This window comes from Giraffa tippelskirchi, chromosome 1 (assembly GCF_054371585.1).
Source record: "Giraffa tippelskirchi isolate mGirTip1 chromosome 1, T2T-mGirTip1v1.2.pri, whole genome shotgun sequence".
Classification (NCBI taxonomy): Eukaryota; Metazoa; Chordata; class Mammalia; order Artiodactyla; family Giraffidae; genus Giraffa; species Giraffa tippelskirchi.
In genome coordinates this window covers 103,060,990-103,074,662 of record NC_137275.1, presented here as the reverse complement: position 1 = coordinate 103,074,662, position 13,673 = coordinate 103,060,990, and the positions used below count along the sequence as shown (strand labels likewise).

Below are 13,673 nucleotides of genomic sequence, written 5' to 3'. Positions count from 1 at the left end.
CCAGTGCGGGAGACTCGGGTTCGATCACTGGTCCAGGAAGATCCCATACGTCTGGAGCAACAGTCCGTACACCACGGTACTGAGCCTGTGCTCTGGACCCTGGGGCCCGAACACTGAGCTGCGAGCCCAGGGCCCAGCTCTGCAGTCAGAGGGGAGCGCCCTCTCTCTGCAACAAGAAAAGCCCGCATAGCAACGGAGACCAGCATGGTCAAATAAAATAAGTTATAAAAATTTTAGCTGAATAATCTATGAGTTATATATATATATATATATTTAAAAGTGGCCCATCAATACTCCAAAATGATGGTTACCTTTATCATTCATTTCTTCTTAATCTGAAAGCTACACAATCCAAGATTTTGTTTCCTGAAAACAAAACACTGGGTCCTAACTCAAGGATGGTGACACACAAGGAAGACAGAAATCCAACAGACCAGATACCTGGAGGAAAACAAATATTTAAAAAGATCATGACAGAAAAGAATAACTTTAAAACAGGCAAAGATTTTGTCACCTGGCCTGAGGGCCTTTTTCCTGCAAACAGTCCACAGGCAGTAACACGTAAGTTGTAATCACTACACAGTCATCAGCAGAGATGAGAGAAATTTAAACATTATGCCTTGTTTTTCCTGCCAGGAAAAGCAGAGATGGTGAAGTAACATTCTAAGAACTGGGACTTTCCTGGAGGTCCAGTGGTTAAGACACCGCGCCTCCAGTGCAGGGGGCAAGGGTTCGACCCCTGGTTGGTGAGCTGAGCTCCTACATGCCGCACGGTGTGGCCAGAAAGTAAAGAGAGTCCTCGGAATGGACACGAAGGCAGCTGAGAAGGCTGCTGTTTCAAGTAATAGTTAAAGACAGAATGAAAGAAAAGAGCCTCTGTCTTCCTCCATCAGGGAGCTGGACTTTTCACAGGTGTGTTTCTATTGGAGATGAAAAAGACACTGTTTGAAGATGGGAAAGAGAGGAAAGCCTGGGAATTTGTATTTATGGTTGAATGGCAACTGCTTATATTAATATTTAAGAGATGTTTTAGATTTCCCCCCTTTTTAAATAGTGCGAAATCTAGAGAAGGATAGGCATGATAAAAATTTTAAAATAAGGGTGAGAAAAACAGAAGAAGGAAACAAAAAACTCCTTATTACTTAGAAACTTATCACCCTAGAAAATCAACGGTTTTGATCCTATTTTGTTAATGCGATTGGTTTCACAACACACAATCTCATGATATTCTGACTACTGCTCTTAATACTATTGGCAAGAATAATAACAATATTAGCCAATATTTATTAAAATGTTATAGTATCCTAAATGTAATGGGTTGAATTCACCCCCATCCACAATAAATTCATTTACTGGAGTGCTTAACCGCCAGCGCCTCAGAGGCTGACCTTATTTAGAGAGCGCATCTTTACCGAGGGGATGGATTTAATTAGAGGTCATTGTTGTTGCTAGGGTTCCCCAGGGGGCACTGAGTCCTACTATTAAAGTGATAAAAACCTGCCTGCAATGTAGGAGACATAAGAGTCATGGGTTTGATCCTTGGGTCGAGAAGCTCCCCTGAAAGAGGGCATGGCAACCCACTCCAGTATGCTTGCCTGGAGAATCCCATGGACAGAGGAGCCTGGCGGGCTTTAGTCCATAGGGTTGCACAGAGTCAGACATGACTGAAGTGACTTAGCAAGCACACACACACGTTGTTGTTTAGTTGCTAAGTCATGTCCAACTCTTTGCAACTCCATGAACTGTAGCGCACCAGGCTCTTCTGTCCATGGGATTTCCCAGGCAAGAATACTGGAGTGGGTTGCCATTTTCCTCTCCAGGGGATCTTCCTGACCCAGGGATTGAACCTAAGTCTCCTGCATTGGCAGGCACTTCTTCACCACTAAGCTTGGGTGGGCCCAATCCATTGTGAGTGGTATCCTTAAAAAAGCAAAAATCCGGAGACGGACCAGCACACGGGGAGAACACCATATAAAGGCGAAGGCAGAGATGGGGGTGGTGCTTCCCGCAGCCCAGGCGCGCCCGTGATTATCGCCAAACCACCAGCACTGACGGGCGAGGCGTGGGGGAGATGCCATCCTGACCCTCAGGAGGGGTCAGCTCTGCCTGAACCTTGGTTGTGGACTTCTGGCTTCCAGAAGTGTGAGGCAGTAGGTGTCTCTAGGGCTTCGATATTGTTGCCCCAGCAAACTAACACAGCAAGCACTGCATTAAACAAACTACACATAAACACTTATTAAATACTCAAAGGTTTTACATGCCAGCTTCTGCCTGCTGTTTTTAGCACAGAGTCTGACATATTCTCCCTAAGCACACATTGGATAAATAGTTCTAGTTCTGTGGTTCTCACATAAATTAAATGATAGCACAGATAGCATATAACATTTTAGTATGGAATGTTCTATGTTCCTACAGAGCCTCCATGATTTTTACTTCTTTAATGGCTATACAAAATTCTATCAATTTCATGATACTCTTATTTATTTGGTCATTTTCCTATTGCTGGATGTTTACGTTGATTTTAACGTATTACTATTATAGGTAACACCATGATGGACGTCTTCATGCCCAGATATTTTCCCAGTTTTTTAAGATGGAATGTTTACTTCCCTGTGGTAGTCATGAAGTTTATACACATTTCTCTAGTTATTATAATATGTATTATCAAATTACCTTGCAAAAGACTTCTGCCAATAAACCTTATTGATGTGGACATGTGTAAGTGTAGATATTTCATGATATTTACATCTGTATTGGGTCAAAATTCACAGTAATTATTAAACCCAGTTTGTCAGATTATCATTCTATGTTTTAAATTTGATCTTTTTGATTTAAAACTTACTTTATCAAGTATCCTAATTGCACCCTTTCTCACGCTCTTGTTAGAAATTAAATTAATTTTGGATTCCCAATGACAAGGCTAGTTTTAAATGTTGAGGTTAGTTATTTAGAAAAATGAAAACACCCACTAAATGAGGTAATCAACTGACAAAATTGATGGAACTTAGTCATATTGAACTAGCACACCAATTTAGTTTAAATACTTGTCCTGATGAATGCAAATAGATACAAGCACAGCTTGTATATATCACAAATTGACCAAATGACAGTATCTAGTGTTTAACTGGCATTTCATGAAACAAAGATAAGTTGTGATGTATTTCAGATTATGAACACACACACACGGCCCCATGATTTGCTTAAAACTGTAAAATCAAATACTTAAAATGTGAAAGCAGGTGAATTGGAAAAAGGAAAGTAGCCCAAAGATGTAATTTTCTCCGACCTCTAAGATATAAAAGGAAGAATTCACTTTGCGATTAGAAAGTTAAAAAGTTGAGTGATTCCTGGACACAGCACATTTTCTGGTAGGGATCTGTTAATACTATAGTCAGCTCAGGAAACAGACCAACTTAGTGATGCTGAGCCTGTTCTATGTGTTACTCCAGTGAATGTGCTAAAGAAAGAAATAAGCTTAATTTACCCCTTGGCCACCTGATGGGAAGAGCCAACTCACTGGAAAAGACCCTGATGCTGGGAAAGATTGAAGGCCACAAGAGAAGGGGGTAGCAGAGGATGGGATGGTTAGATGGCATCACTGACTCAATGGACATAAATCTGAGCAAATTCCAGAAGATAGTGGAGGACAGAGCATCCTGACAGCTGCAGTCCATGAGGTCACAAAGAGTTGGGCACAACTTAGTGACTGAAAAACAACAACAACACCCCCTTGGCTCAACATGGTCACTGAAAGGCATGGGGTGGAGGGAGAAAGGAGAGTGAGCATGGAAAGGAGAGAGAGGAGGAGAAAAAGGAAAAGCAGAGAGAGAAAGGGAAGGAAGAGCACAGAAGGAAGCGGGGAGGAAAGCAAAGGAAAGAGTCGGGAAGGGAAGCGGGATGAAGAGAGGCAGGGAGCTGCTAGGACATTTGTCTATAACTGTGATTGGTATGTTTGTTTATTTCACTTTAAAAATCCCATATGTCAGTGACAGCAGAGAGTATTTGTCTTTCCCTGGCTTATTTCACTGAACAGAAGACTCTCTAGGTCGATCGCATTGTTGTGTATAGCAGAGTTTTCTCCTTTTATGGCTGAGTAATAGTCCACTGTATATGTATATATCTCACAACTTTATCTCAGGGACAATTGGGGAGGGACAAAATTGGGGTATGGGATTAAGACATACAAGCGACTATGTATGACATAGCTAAGCAACAGAGATATATTGTACAGCACAGGGAAATATAGTCATTATTTTGTAATAGCTTTAAATGGAGTGTAATCTGTAAAACTGCTGAATCAGGGCTTCCCTGGTTGCTCAGTGACAAAGAATCACCTGCTGATGCAGGAGACACGGGTTCAATCCGTGATCCAGGAAGATCCCACATGCCAAGAAGCAACCAAGTCCATGCCCCACAACCATTGAGCCAGTGCTCTAGAGCCCGGGAGCCACAGCAAGAGAAGCCACTGCAGTGAGAAGCTGAGGAACCACCGCTGGAGAGTGTCCCCGCCTGCCGCAGCAAGGGAAAAGCCTGTGCAGCAGCAAAGACTCAGCACAGCCAGTAAAAAAAAGAAAAAAGAAAAAGAAAAAATTCTGAATCACTGTTACACACTTGAAACTAATGTAACATTGTAAATCAACTACACTTTACAAAAAAGAAAGATGAGGAAGGCAGAAAGGAAGGGAGGGGAAAAAAAAAACAATTCATGACGCACAGATAGATGCATGAAGTTTGTTAGCACGTGCACAAAGAGAAACTCACTTCAGTATAAGATATTCAATTTTTTAAAAGCCCAATGTTTTAATTGAATTAATTGATAGTGCATATAAATGGAAATTAATTAAAACAGTAATCACATTCAAATCAGATATTAACTTTGCTTTTTTTAAATGACAAAAGTAATCTTTAAGCAGTAACTTCATCTGCAAAGTCCTAAGCAAGGAATTTCTGTGAATTAATCAGTGGCATCTACAATCTGCAGAGTACTCAGCACCTTTGGTGGCTCAGATGGTAAAGAATCTGCCTGCAATGCAGGAGACCTGGGTTCAGTCCCTAGGTTGGGAAGATCCTCTGGACAAGGAAATGGCAACCCACTCCAGTACTCTTGCCTGGAAAGTCCCATGGACGGAGGAGCCTGGTAGGCTACAGTCCATGGGGTCGTGAAGAGTAGGACACAACTGAGTGATTTCACTTTCACTTTTCACTTGCATGCATTGGAGAAGGAAATGGCAACCCACTCCAGTGTTCTTGCCTGGAGAATCCCAGGGACGTGGGGGCCTGGTGGCCTGCCCTCTATGGGGTCGCACAGAGTCGGACACGACTGAAGCGACTTAGCAGCAGCAGCAGCAATTGAGGAAAAAAACCCACGGAAGCAGTCACAAGGGCCATTTACATCATCTTGAAAATGGATTTTTAAACAATTACATAATGTCAAAGGCTAAGCCAAAGACAACAGTATTGATCATAACTTCAAAATTATTTGATCTTTTCTTTGCTACCTTTTAAATTTGCTGGCAAAATTTTATACAAAGAAATTATACCATTAAAAGTCTATGACTCATCTGTGGCAATAAATTTAACCTATCTACCAAACCATGATAAAATTGTAATGACTACACATTACTTCTCTGAAATAGCTTTTATACATAATAATATGTCAACAAAGAATGAGCACGACTCATGAACAAGTTTGAAGGATCGACCTAACTCTACTCACTAAAAATATCTCTGGCTAGCTTGAATTTTAGTTTCAACGCTTTGTGTTCCAAATTTCTTTAGCAACACATCTGCTAATTTCAAAGTCAGTTAAGTGTATTAAAAAATAGCTTTAAAAAGAAGAGATAAGGAAAACAACAACGAAATAGACTGAAAGAAGAAATAGACACACCCACGATTACAGTCAGGGACCTCAGTCTTCCTCGCCGTGACTCAATAACTGATTGAACAAGGAAGCCAAAACAGACAACCAACCAAGGTCAGTAAGGATGTTGAAGCCTTTAAACAATTCTCCAGGCAAGAGTACTGGAGTGGGTTGCCAAGCCCTCCTCCCGGGGATCTTCTCAACCCAAGGATCAAACCCAGGTCTCCCGCATTCCAGGCAGATTCTGTACCATCTGAGCTACCAGAGAACCCTCTTAAACAGCACTATCAACCAACTTGATCTAACTGACATTTGATAGAACACTCTATCCAACAAGAAGCACGATAAAACTCTTCTCAAGGGGATACGGGACATTCTTCAAAAGACAGACAAATCTCAGCATACTTAAAGTGACTCAAATCATACAAAGCATGTTTTCTGATCTCAACAGATTTAAATTAGAAATTAAAAAACCCCTGATATCCAGGAGTCTCCCAAACATCAGCAAAGTAGCATATTTCTAAAGAATTCATGTGTCAAAGAAGAAATCACAAATGAAACAGGAAATATGTTGAAGTGAATAAAAGTGAATATACAATATACTAAAAAGCTACGGGACATGGCTAGATCAGTACCTGGAGGGAAACTGATAGGATTAAATACTTACACGAATGAAGAAAGATTTTGAATCGATCCTCTAAGACTCTATCTTAAACAACTTATAAAAGAACAAATGAAATCCACAGCAAGCAGAAAGAAGAAAATGAAAGAGTAAAAATCAATGAAACAGAGACCAGAGAAACAAAATGAAATGAAAAAACTAAAATCAGGTTCTTCAAAATATCAATAAAAATGACTAAGCCGAGTGACGAAGAAAAAAGAGAAGACATAAACTACCAATATCAAGAATCAAAGAGGGAACATCAGTACAGATCCTATAGACACTGAAAGGAAAGGGTAAACTGTGAACAACTTCAGGCAACTTAGATAAAATACCCTACTTTGTTGAAAGACACAACCTATGAAAGCCACTCAGTAAGAAACAGATAACCTCAATCTATTAAAACTCAAATCCGTAGTTAGAAATCTTACCTACCCATACACCCACACGCACAAAATCTCTATCCTAAATGGCCTTACTAGTGAATCCTAACAAACAGTTATGAAGAAAATCCTGGTTATACACAACCTATTCCAAAATAGTGAAGAAAGAAACACCTAACTCATTCTGAGGCCAGAATTCTCTTGATACCCAAATCACACAAACATATTACAAGAATATCAATATCCCTCAGAGACACAGATGCAAAATTCCTTAATGACACATCAGGAAATCAGTAATCAATTCAAAGTACAAGGTAGCATGACAAGTAGGGTTTATCCCAAGAACATAAGTTTGGGCCAACATTTGAAGAAATCAGTGAAATTCACCATATCAATGGACTGAAAATAAAAACCACAGTCTCACCTCAAAAGAGAGAGAAAAGGCATCTGACAATATTTATCATTGATATATGGAAATCTTAGCAATCTAGGAATGGAAGAAAACTGCCCCAACCTCATAAACGGCATCTACAAAAAATGTAAAGCTGACATCATATGGTGTTTCTCCTCAAGATCAGGAACCAAGCAAGGATGTCTGCTCTCTTGGCTTTTATTCAACTCTGTACTGGAACTCCTAGCCACTGTAACAAGACAAGAAAAAAGAAATCGAAATCATATGAACTGAAAAAACAATACAACTGTACTTGCTGACGACCTGATGATTAACGTGGAAAATGAATCAACAAAAGAGGTACAAGCATGAAAGTGAGTTCAGCAACGTTGCAGTATACAAGGTCAACATACAAAAATGCTCCGTACTTCAGCATACTAAACGAGACCAGAAATTGACATTTTAAAGAATACCCTTGATTATAATGTCATCAAAAACTATGAACTCCTCAGGGATAAATCTAATGGAATAAGTGCAAGATCTGCACAATGAAAATAAACACATGCCATGTACATACATACACACCAAAGAAGGCACTTGATGTTCTTCCGTCCAAAAAGACTAAGGTATGTTCTGAGGAATTATGTACGTTATGGAATCCTTGGAAAGGATTATCTACAAAGTACACAAGTAGATCATCGAGACTAATACTGGAAAAAAAGCAACCAATTGAAAAATGAGCAGAAGACCTGAACAAATTTCTCCAAAGAAGACAGGAAGAAGGCCACCAAACACATGAAAAGATGCTCCACATCGCTCATTATTCAGGAAATGCTAATCAAAACTACATGAGGTATCACCTCACACCAGTCACAATGGCCATCATCAACAATTCTACACATGATAATCGCTGGACAGGACATGGAAGAAAGGGAACCCTCTTGCAATGTTGGTAGACATGTAAATGGATACAGCCACTATGGAGAAGGAACGTAGGTTTCTTGAAAAAGTAGGAATAAAACTACAATATGACACAACAATCCCCTACTGGCCATACGCCCTGAGAAAACCATAACTCTAAAAAGACATATGTACCCAATGTCCATTGCAGCACTATTTAACATAGGCAGGGCATGGAAGCAACCTAATGTCTCTCAAGAGAACAATGGAAAAAGAAGTTGTGGAACATACATGCAAAGGAATACGACTCAGCCATGGAAAGGAACATATACGAATCCGTTGAACTGAGGTGGATGAACCTAGAAACTGTGATACAGAGTGACATCAGTCAGAAAGAGAACAACAAACATAGTATATGAATGCATATGCATGCGATCTTGTAAAATGGTACTGGTGAATATTTGAAGGGCAGAAATAGATACACAGATGTAGAGGAAGGACTTGTGAACTCAGCTGGAGAAGGAGAGGGTGGGACAAATGGAGAGAGTAGCACTGAAACATAGCCACTACCATATGTAAAATAGCTAGCTAGTGGGAAGTGGCTGGATAACATAGGGAGCCCAGCATGGTGCTCTGGGACGACCTAGAGGGTGGGATGCCAGGAACTGGGAGGCAGTCTCACCAAAGAGTGGATAATATACTTATGGTTTATTCGTGGAATTGCATGAGGAAAACCAACCCAACACTGTAAAGCAGTTATTCTCCAAATAAAAATCAATAAATACAATCTGAAAACTATCATTCAACACATATGTACTTTCATTTAAAGCTATACGGGATCATCTTCTATTCCTAGCTATTTTTCCAATATAAGTGCTTATAAATGTCATTCGAGTTTTTGAAAATATGATTTTAATAGCTACATAGCATTGCTTAATATCTCGTACATAAATAATGAACTTTCAGTCTCAAAATAGAAACATAATACCGAAAAAGGTTAAGATTTTAAACTAAAGCTTGCATTTTAATTCAGCTTAATGAGAATTCCTCGGAAGAGCTAAAATTCTTATGAAAAGTAAATATGTGGAGTCCTTCTTGCTTTCATCTGTTATGTCTTATTGTCATTTAATTCTAAGGACTCTTGGACTTTTGACATGTTTGCCTTTGACTGTAATTTTTGACTGAGATAAAATCTTCAGTGTAGATATTAAAAATGTCAAGAAGCACTCTTGTAAGTGTGAGTCACTCAGTCATGTCCAGTTATTTGTGACCCATGGACTATAGCCCACCAGGTCCCTGTCCACAGAATTTGCCAGGCAAGAACATTGGAGTGGGGTAGCCATTCCTTTCTCGAGGGGATCTTCCTGACCCAGGGGTCAAACCCAGGCCTCCCGCATTGCAGGCAGATTCTTTACCATATGAACCACCAGAGAACCCTGACCCTGGTGTACTTGGATGTAAAAATCCTCAAAAAAGTATTACCAGGCCAAACTGAAGCATACGTTAAAAGAATCATACACTAGGATCAAATGGATTTATTCTGGGCCTGCAAGCATGATTTATTATCTGTACATCAATTACTGTGATACACAATATGAGCAAAATGAAGACTAAAATCATGTGATCTTCTCAATAATGGCAGAAAAAGCTTTCAACAAAGTGTAACATCAATTCTGATACCATCTCTCAATACAGTGGTTATCCATGGAACATCCTAAAGGGCACGTTAAGACAAACCCACAGCTAACATCCAACTCAGTGATAAAGAGCTGAAAGATTTTCCTAAAAGATCAGGAATAGTACAAGGATGCCCGTTCTCACCAATCTTGTTCAACATAGTGGCGGAAGTGTCCTACCCAGAGGAACTAGGCCAGAAAAGGGAATAAATGGCATCCCCATTGGAACAGAGGAAGTTACACTGTCACTATTCGATTATGACAGGATTTATATGAAACCCTAAAAACGCCACCAAGTAAGAAGTATTAAAACTAATAAACTCAGCAATATAGCAGGATAGGAAGCATAAGAGAACAGAAAAGTCCCATATACAAATGCATCAAAAAAAAAAAAAAAAACTTGAAATAAATTTAACCGAGGAGCGGAAACACCTGTATCGTCACGGCCTCCAAGACATACAGTCTGGGTTCAAATCTCACCTCACCCGCTGACCCGCACAGTGATCCAGGGCAAATCACACAATGATCTGAGGCTCAACATATTCAACTGTAAAATGGACACAAACCCAGGATCTACACCCAGGGCTGTGAAACTCCGAAGAAGTGCTTATTTAGGCCCGGGGATGGAGTGTCTCCAGGAGACTCTCCTTGTATGACACTCCTCTAGAACTGGGCTCTCCTGATCCTGTGGGTGAGGCTCAAGGGTAGAGCCTGGGAGCCAGATGGGACGCGACAAGGACGAGGACAGAAAAGACTAGTTCTGTGTCAGGGAGAGAAGCCACCTCCTTTCCAGATCTCAGAGTGGGGCCTGCACCGAGGGCCCGGGGGATGTGCAATCGGAAGTGATAACTCCGAACCCCCCACAGCAGGGATGCAGCCTTCCTGGCAAGAACCTTCTCTCTGGTCCAGGAGTTTCACAGCCCTGGGTGTAGATGTGGTACTGCTCCCTGAGTGCTCCATGTCTCCACCAGGCAAAGAGCTCCCGGAACTTGGAGGTCTATTAAACCACAGGTGCCTGAGTGTCACAATGACACAAGGGCTAACACCATTGAAAATTAGCTACATTAAAAAAAATGACAGAAGTATGGACGAGGCAGGGCATGAAAAGCAGAAGGATTGACTACCTCTCAAGCCTTTAGCAGAAATCTCTCTACACCAGCTCAGCGGAGCCCGCAGGAGGAAAATATCATGGAAAAGCAGGCCATAGGTATATCTCTACACTGCTGGACCCAGAGACCCACGTCCCAATCCACCAACATCTTTTTGCGTATCCAGACACCAAGAGGAAGAAACACAGACCTTGCCTGAGAAAGTCTCAGCCAGACTTAATATTGGGGTTGCTGAGCATGGTCACATGGTCACTATGGACTCAGCCTCTCCTCCGTGCTCACATCCTCTGTCCTCACAGAAACATACACGGTTCACTGCAGAGAGCCCTCTGAGGGCACTTGTGTATACAACAAATGGGCAATGGTAAAATGCGAAGAGAAGACACAGAAGTGGAAACAAGCCTCTGGGGTACAAATTACCAAAGACCTGAACTTCTCGATACTTGGCATTTGGAAAAATAGCTTCTTAATATGTAAACGCAGAAAGGACATTTCCAGGAGAAAGGACAAAGGAATCGTCCCATTGGGACAATATTGTATCCATAGGAGAAGGTAAGTTGGATCCCTAACTCACAAAACACCACCAAGCCAATTAGACTGCATACGAAGAACCAGCAATTGAAAGAAAAACTTGACAAAATTCGAACAATTTTTGATGAGGAAATATCTTTTCTTTAAATTGAGGTATTGCTGATTTACCATAATTTGTTTGTCTAAGGCGTACAGCAAAGTGACTCAGAGATTCAGCCTCTCAGGTGCTTCCTTGGACAAAATTCATTGCCTTTGGGAGGCCCCTGGGCCATGCCCTCTACTCAGAACAGCTAAGAATCCTGAATACGCAAAGCAGCATGTGGTGGTCCTCCTGGGGGTTTTCAGACTGAATAAATTATTCTAACAGGATACAAGAAACAAGCCCGGAGGTTAAGAGAGGATCTCCAAACTTACCTTCAAACCGGAGGCCTTGCTCCCTTGAATGTGGGTGCGTGCAACAGCGCTTGCGAAGCGAAGAGTTTTATCGTGAATCTTCCGTCTGCAGAGGACAAAGCGGTGTGTACAGAGGACGCGCAGGCACGTCCCAGGACCCTGAGCACACGGACACAGTGACTGGACTCTCAGCCCTGCTCTTGGGGTACAGCAGTCTCTCCACCGCTGACACAGGGCGAGCAGCTCACACGTGACCTGGAGTATGGTCACGGGACCTGGAATATGGTCCCATGACCTGGAGCTGGCCAATCGGTGTGCTCCATCCTCCCTGGCCACCGTGATTGGCTCAGGACTGGGGCTGTGACCAATCGGGGCCCAGGGCCGGGCCTCAGGCTGGAATCAAGAGAGGAAGAGGAAGTTCCGCCAAAAGGGGTGTGGCTGGGTGAGGTCAGGCTACAGCGGTGGAAGCGGCGTGAGGTCAGCCTGGGGCAGTTGGTGGCTTTCCCGCGCCCGTCAGGGCAGAGCCGCCCGCCTGAGAATGAGGGCGCTGCTGAGCCCACGGGCTGAGAGCGCCGGTTCCTGCTGTGGTCCCGGAGATCCACCTGAGACCTGAGCGAAGCCGTCTGCCGGTGAGTCCTCTCCTGCTTGTCTGTCAGCTTGTTTGCACCACGCTGGGTTTTCTGTCCAGCTGGCTAAGTGGAGACCCTGGAAATGCACGTGTGTGGGTTTTGGCTGGCTTCAGCGAAGAAATGCCAGAGGACACTGGGAGCCTCCAGTTTAATCTGGATTCAGGTCATATCTCTTGAAAATGAAGTGAAGTTCCTCAGTCGTGTCCGACTCTTGCGACCCCATGGGCTCTACAGTCCATGGAATTCTCCAGGCCAGACTGCTGGAGTGGGTAGCCTTTCCCTTCCCCAGGGGATCTTCCCAGTCCAAGGATTGAACCCAGGTCTCCCGCATTGCAGGCAGATTCTTTACCAGCTGAGCCACAAGAGAAGCCCGAGAAGACGGGAGTGGGTAGCCTGTCCCTTCTGCAGCGGATCAGGATTCGCGACCCAGAAATCAAACCGGGGTCTCCTGCATGGCAGGAGGGTTCTTTACCAGCTGATCTATCAGGGAAGCCCAGGATCTCTTAAGGCCAGCTAGTCATTGATATGTCTTAAGGCAAGCTACTCATTGTAGGGTTCCCCTAATTAGTCTTCACAGGATTAAGGTAGCAACCTGCTAAGGTAGCAATCAATGTCCTTTTTCTAGAGGACAAGAGCGGGGCTCAAAGGAGGTAACAGAGCTACAGCAAGGAAGTGTGTACCTAGACAAAACCCCCAGATCCTGCTGTTAGAACTCAGGGAAGCCATATGGTGTGGCTTGTCCATGTGACAGGGGCTAAGGCGCCCAGCCCACACTGGGTACTGTGGGGACCTGACTTGGTAACTGCCGTCTGTCAGCTCTGAGGCTGACAAAAGCAGTTTGCACTAAAGAGAGGAAGGACACCTCCCTTCATCCACCCCACCACACCCTCGGGGTACTGCCACACCCTGCCCCCTTTCTCTTGCTTTGTGAGGGAATAAGAGTCACGCTCATGTGACCACATTGGCTGTCCACTTTTCACGGGCTACCAACTGGAGCTGCTACAGGAGAGGCCAAGAGCCTTTGCCCCTGAGTACCTCTCTTTCCTTTGCACCGTGGGGGCCCTCCTCCACACTTGCACACCAGAGGCCTCCTCTGAGACACGCAGGGACCCTGGCTCAGTTTGCAACAGGTTGCCTCCG

General features: G+C 43.0%; 1 protein-coding gene and 1 long non-coding RNA gene across 4 annotated transcripts in view; one reads left to right on the top strand and one right to left on the bottom strand.

The window, feature by feature from the left end:
• The window catches only part of LOC145505642 (uncharacterized), a 53,848-nt gene extending 41,680 nt beyond the window's left edge, over positions 1-12,168 (bottom strand). The window contains exon 1 of the long non-coding RNA XR_014053173.1: positions 11,926-12,168. This is a non-coding gene — a long non-coding RNA (uncharacterized LOC145505642). The remainder of the gene's footprint in view (positions 1-11,925) is intronic.
• Positions 12,169-12,310: 142 nt separating this feature from the next.
• LOC145505483 (liprin-alpha-1-like) overlaps positions 12,311-13,673 on the top strand; it is a 38,806-nt gene continuing 37,443 nt past the window's right edge. For 2 of the 3 annotated variants that reach the window (XM_081487744.1, XM_081487779.1), the window contains exon 1: positions 12,334-12,533. The gene's annotated coding sequence lies outside the window, so the exon portion shown is untranslated. Of the gene's footprint in view, positions 12,534-13,673 lie in introns of all 3 variants that reach the window. The other variant, XM_081487787.1, reaches the window with a different exon arrangement.